This window comes from Pteropus vampyrus, unplaced genomic scaffold, assembly GCF_000151845.1.
Source record: "Pteropus vampyrus isolate Shadow unplaced genomic scaffold, Pvam_2.0 Scaffold1, whole genome shotgun sequence".
NCBI classification, from domain to species: Eukaryota; Metazoa; Chordata; class Mammalia; order Chiroptera; family Pteropodidae; genus Pteropus; species Pteropus vampyrus.
In genome coordinates this window covers 32350739-32357614 of record NW_011888782.1, presented here as the reverse complement: position 1 = coordinate 32357614, position 6876 = coordinate 32350739, and positions in this window count along the sequence as shown.

The following is a 6876-nucleotide window of genomic DNA, read 5'->3' as shown; positions in this document are numbered from 1 at the left end:
CATTGTAAGCTTTAAATGTATTAGAATTTGGTCAATTATACCTCAATAAGACAAAAAATTACTTCATTCTCTCTTTTTAGAAAAGTTGATATGAAGAGCAGAAAAAATGTTACAAGACTAAAACTGCAAATATTTACAAGCAAACACTGCGTAAACTGGATGCATTATTGTTCTCCAATTAATGGAGGGGTGAGAATCTCAAACATAAAGGAAGCTTACCAATATCATCTGTCTCCTTCCTCCACTGTAATAATAAATATCAGGAGAAAGTTGGAGAATTTTTGGTAACTTGCCTTATACAGTATGCTTAAGTACTTAAACCTTATGCTATTCCACTGCCCTCTGCTGGATGTATATGATACTTGCAACCTCAAAGCTAATTCTACAGTGGTAGGTAGCAATGTCATACTAGCAGCAGTATAAAGGTCAAACACTGTGCTAAGTGCTTTACACGCGTTATCTAATTCAATCCTCCTAAAAACTCTATGGCTGAGAAATACCATCTTCACTTTGTAGATGAGGAACCTGAAGGTTCAGAGGCAAGTAAACCAACTAAGGTCACACTAAGGGACCTGGGAATTAAATATTGGCTCTAGAGCCAGCTCTTAGCTACTTCCTATTCACTAAATATAATCTTTCACACTATCAGTTGTACTGGAGATAAATCTGGAAAGGTATTACCATTTGAGACCTGTTGATTAACTGATTATTAACAACGAGATCACAAAAATGGCCTTGATCCTTAAAAGCCTAAAATAAACATCTTCCTCTAATTTTTATCTCTTGAGAAGTTCCAAACTTATTAAAAAGGAAAAGTTTACTTCTCAATTAAAAGTAGGAGAAACTGTTTCTTAGGATTTCTCAAAATGTGATCCATGAGTCTCCTGCATTAGAATCATGTGAGTTGCTGGTTCAATACACAGAATCCTAGGCACCAGGATGTATTCGTGGAGGACAGGACTTGTTGCTGAGAGATGCGATATGCATTAGTGGGGTAAGGTGGAGATAACAGAGGAATCGAGGATGGCTCCTAGGATTTGGGGCTCAAGAACTGGGTGGGTTGTAGTGACATTAATTGAGATGGGGAGGATTGGAAGAAAACATGTTTTTATTGTTAGCAGTTCAGTTGTGGTAGTTGCTATTTGGCAGTGGTTATAAATTTGGGAGTTTTGATTTAGACATGCTATGTTTGTGATGTCAAATAGATAACTAAGTAAAAATAGAAACTAGAGTAAACTACTTTAAGGAAATGACTTTTTGATTCAGAACTGTGCTTAAGATCTATCCACATTGTTTCACATGCATTTATTGTTTCTAATTGCTGACCAGTATCTTACCAATGATAAATGTCCAGATCATTTCCAGGTTCTGTCATCACAAACAATATAGCAATAAACATCCTCCAATATGACCCCTGTGAAACCATAATAAATATATATACTGGTCTCTGCCCCTGGTTCCTGACACAGGGCTCCCTTGTAAAGTCCTAAGTATTAAGAGCACTAGGAGCATCTCTTATTTTATTGAGGCAACTCTGGGTGGGCTCTAGGATGGGAGCTGGTAACCAGAAAGACCAAACTATGATTAGAATGAAATTTTCAGCCCCACCCCTCATCCTCCAGAGAAGGGAGAGGGGCTAGAAACAAAGTTAATAATTGATCATACCTGCACGAGAAAGTCTCCATAAAATCTCCATAGTAAGGGGTTCAGAGAACTTCTAGGTTGGTGAACGCATGCACTCCCAGGAAGGTGATGCACCCCAGCTCCACGGGGACAAAAATCTCCTGTGCTCTGGACCCTCCCAGACCTCTATGTATCATCTGGCTATTCATCTGTATCCTTCATCTTATCCTTCAATAAAGTGGTAAACATTGTTTCCCTGAGTTCTGTGAGCCACTCTAGCAAATTAATCAAGTATGAGGAGGGGATTGTGGGAACCTCTGATCTGCAGTCAAATTGGATAGAATTTATGGGTAACCTGGAGACTTATTACAGGTGATTGGCATCGAAAATGGGGAGAGAGAAGTCTTGTAAGACTGAATCCTTAACCTGTGGGATCTGACACTATCTCCAGGTAGATAGTGTTAGATTTGAGTTAAATTGTAGGACACCCAGCTGATGTCACAGAGAATTGTTAGTTGTGGGGAAAAACCTCCATATATTTGGTGATCAGAAGTAAAGCATTCTGTGTAAGTAATCAAAGGAGGGAAACACAGGTGGAAAACTGAGTTTTTCTAATACATCCCTTTAAGGTCTTCTGCATCCATTCCTTTGGAGTATATACTCAGGAGTGAGACATACTTAGTTTGATCAGGTACTACCAGATTCCTTTCCTAAATGGCTATAGAAACCTACACTCCTTCAGCAGTGTCTGAGGGTTCCTCCATCTTCACAGCTCTTTGAATGCTTACCATTAACCATCCAAATGTTTGCCAATTAAATAGGTATAAAGAAGCATCCCATTGTTTTAAGTAACATCTCTGATTAGTTTAAGTATTTTAACACACTTGTTAGCCTTTTGGATTTTTTCTTCTATAAATTACCTATTTATATTTCATCTTTTTAAAAACAATATTGAGATTCCTGGCTGTGGTAGCCAGCCTACAAGATGGTCCTTGATGATCCCTGCCTCATGGCATTCACATCTTTCTGTAATTGTCTCCCCTACTGGACAGGGCTGACCTGAGTAACCAATAGGATACCGAGAAAATTACAATGTGTGAATTCTGAGGTGAGCTCATAAGATATCTTGGCTTCTGCCTTACTCTTCTATATAACTTCCTCTTGGTGAAGCCCATTGTCATGTCCTGAGGACACTCAAGGAGCCTTATGGAGAGGTCCACGAAGTGAGGAACAGCCACCAGCCAGCACCAACTTGCCAGTCATCTGGCAGGTGACTCGTCTTAGAATTGGATCCTCCAGCTCCAGTCACGCCTCGGGTATCTGTAACCATGACCAGCATGCCAATTGCAACATCATAAGACCCTGACCCAGAAACACACAGCTAAGCCACTTTCAAATTCCTGACCCATGGAAACTGAGAGAGATAAGAAGTGTTTATTATTATTTTAAGCCACTACATTTTAAGGTTATTCAGCAGCAGAGTAATTATTGCCTTGGTGTTGTCATTGACTTGTAGGACCTCCCTATGAGAGTCCCCTGTCAGTTTTAGACTTTATAAACATCCTCCTTCAAGCTACCATTTGTCTGTTAAGTCTGTCTACAGGGTCTTTTTTTGAAAATAAATTCATAATTTTGGTATAATAAAAATGAATCTTTTTTTCTGCATTATGGTCCATGCTGGGTGGGGGAGACTGTATTTAAGAAGACCTTCTATATCCTAGATCACAAGTTATTTTCCTAATTTTCTTCTAGAAAGTTTAGAATTTTACCCTTCTCAGGAGTTTTTGGCTTACTTCTATACTCTAATCAGGGCAGATTTACCTCAATTCAGGTATATATAATTTTCAATTCAAGAAAATGATCCTTTAAATCTTTGGAGGTAGAAAAAGTAAAAATTATAAATACAAAGCATTCTCCTTTCTGTAGCTTACCAAGTAATAAGCTTTACCTGTGAATCAACTTATTAGAGCTCATGTACTCATAACAGAATTCTTTCTACGAGCCTGCTATTCTTACCTAATATTTTAGGAGAATCTGGGTTTAAGTTGCTTGGTTGCCTCTTTCTTGAAATAGAAGCCCAAATCCTACAAAATGAACTATGCTTTCTAAAGACAAATGAGTTTCATAGAGTGCTTTGGGAGCTCTCAAATCATTGATTTATTTGAATTTAAAATACATACCAACTATTTTTTAAACTGTTAAAAATGTAAACATCAACATGTCATATGACAAATAGTACACTGTACACTGTCACATTATCGTGTACTTCCCAGTTAAGTCATGTATGTCAGAAGTCAGAATAAACATTCTTCTACATTCGGCTTAACTGAGGAGTATATCTTGAAATTTAATTGGCGTTTTAAAAAGCATAAAGACCTTATAAACTATATAAATGTCTAACCAATATATCGTATACTTGAAACTAATAATAAAATTTAAAAAAACAAAAAACGGAGACTTCTCCCTCAGGATGTAGAAAGCTGGAAAAAAATGTTGCTTTCACCTTTGCAGCAAATTGAGCAAGACGTGTTTCAGATTTAAGACATTATGTGAACCCACAGGAGACCTGAGGTTGCAGAGGAAACAACTGGTCCAAAATCATCTCAACAGGAAGAGGAGAGGTATCACAGCCCCGCTGAATTAGCGCAGCTGGAAGAGCTGGCAAAAGGGCGAAGGCAGACTGAAGAATGACAGAATACTGTAAAACCTTTGGGGCTGAAAATACTAGGGGAGTCCACATCCTCTTACATGTTCTTCCTCCATGACCTCCAACTGGCACAGAGAACAGAGAGAGCCCTAAGACGTGTCCATCGTAGTGCAGACGTGGAGTAGAACAGGAGCCACACAAGGGGCAGAAAGTTCACCATAATCTTTCCCCTCTATCTCCACTATAGAACAAAATTCCTTCAAAAAGAACACAAACTATCAAGCTCAAGAAGACATAGTCCTATATATAACAAAGAAATTGAATCTGTATTTAAAACTCTCCAAAAAGTCTCAAGGCTCAGATGGTTTCACCAGCAAATTCTAATTCTATACAATGTCTTTAAAAGAAGAAAACTCTTTCCAACACATATTACGAGGCTAACATTACCATAAAACCAAAATCAAAGACATAGTAGAAAACCACCGCCAATATCCCTCATAAACGTAGATGCAAAAATTCATCAATAAAATTTTTTATTTTTATTTATAATGATATTTTGTGTTTAATTATTGTTTCCACTTTATGGTGGCAAGAGCCAAGGGAGCAGTGACTGTTTTGTTCAGCACTCTCCATCAAGTGCCTAGGATGCTGAAGGGAAAGCAGTAAATGAACAAATGACTTTGTCTTTAAGTGAGAATTTCAGTTGATCTCCCCAAATTTCAATTAATGGTTCTCTTCTAAGTTTTGCCAACAATCTCAGTGCTAGAGGTGAGAAAATAGAAAGGGGGAAACCAAAACAACCAGAAAAGTTAGATTAAAATGAAAACATTTCTCCTCTCTATTCTGGTAATTTTTAAAATTGTTTAAAAAAAATTTGCCAAAAGCTTGAAAAAGATTAACCTTTTTGGACTATTGATTTTTAGAATGAGGTATAAATGATTTAAGAACAGTTTGCTCTCTTCGAGGTGATCTCTAAGTAGAAAGGATATAGAAAACCACCAAACTAATGTCTACAATTGAATCGGTAAGTACACTGTGCATTTTTTTGTCAGACATTTCTTACCAATTGGCTCAGATAATATTATCTATTCTTTTTGTGTGTGTGCATTCCTACTCACACGTATCAACTGAAGCAAAGACAAAGGCTTTACTAAGTAATAGAAAGAATTTTGTCGTCAGCCAATTTATGCTACTGCAATCTGTGGGTCCATGACCTAGAGGAAAATATCAGATGTGCTCTCATTTGCATCACAGAACACATGGCACATTTAGAAATTGGCACCACATGGTAATTTTTATGCTGCAGAACACATTTATCGGCTGATGTGTGATCTAAAAACAGTGTTTTTATTCTGCCAGTTGTCTCCCACCCCACCCTCCAGAAAAGAAAAACTCTTGCAAAGTTGTTTGCATAGTGTTTGAGACTTCTTGCCCCTTGCTTATTTGCAATCCCTTCTTCAGCATGATTGACAATTTTTATGCATACTGGGGCCTGCAGTGGAGTTGAGGCTCAAATAGGAGAGCAGTGGGGTAAGGAAGCCCCTCTACCAGTGAGCACTGATCAGAAGTGGCCATGTAAAAGACTTGCCCCATACAAATAGCTATGGTATGAATGGCAAAGGGAACACTAAGACAGTCCAGTAGAAAATAACAAGAAAACACTGTAAAGAGCACATGCAGGAACTCAGGAGTTTAAGTCTGGGATGAGTAAGCATAAGAGCGCACATCTGTACATGTGACTAAGCACTGAGAAAGTACATACATAATTTTTAGTCGTATGTGATAGCTAACTTTAAAATAAATTGTTCTCTCTTCAACATGACAGGAAAATCCCTGGAGGGATTTGTAAGGCAACCGTATGCATTTTGGGAAGTGATTGATTTCCATTTGATTGATTCCTCTCTTGCCCCAGGAATTTCCTTGATTTTAGTGATGCCACAGTTTCTAGTGCTTCTCAATTTCCTTTGAAGAGCACTCCTTTTTGTATTAGGAATCTCAACATAAACTACTTTGATAAAAAGAGAGTGTAATGGCTCATAAAGCTTAGAATTTCATGGGGTGGATTGGGCAAGACTAGATCTAAGACTTGAAACTGTCTCTCTCCCCTGTGCTCACTGGCACTCTTGTTCTCCAGCTCGTTTGCTCTCTCAGATCTGCTTTCATCTATGTGAGCTCCAGCCTCAGCAAGGATGTCCCCATAAGGTAGCAAGGATTTCTACCAGCAGCTCCAGGTTTACATTCTGCTAAAATCCCAAGTGAAAAGATGTACTCTTCCCCAGCTGGTCCAGTAAAAACCCTGGTGGGGCTCTCAATGGATCTGAGTTTGGCCTCTTCCTCTCTGCCCAATTTCTATTTCTCATCATATTGCCTTTATGTCATTTCTTAGCGGGATCTGCTCTGCAAAATGTTGTTCCTTCTATCAGAACCTTCCTTTCCATTGGGTCCAACTCAATTCCTTACTCATCCTTCAGATCTCAGCTAAAATGCCACTTCATTAGTGTGGATTTCTCTGACAAAGACGGAAACTATCACAGATTGGAAGATACTAAGACATGATATGTAAATGCAGTGTAGTATCCTGGATTGGATTCTGGAACGGAAAAAAA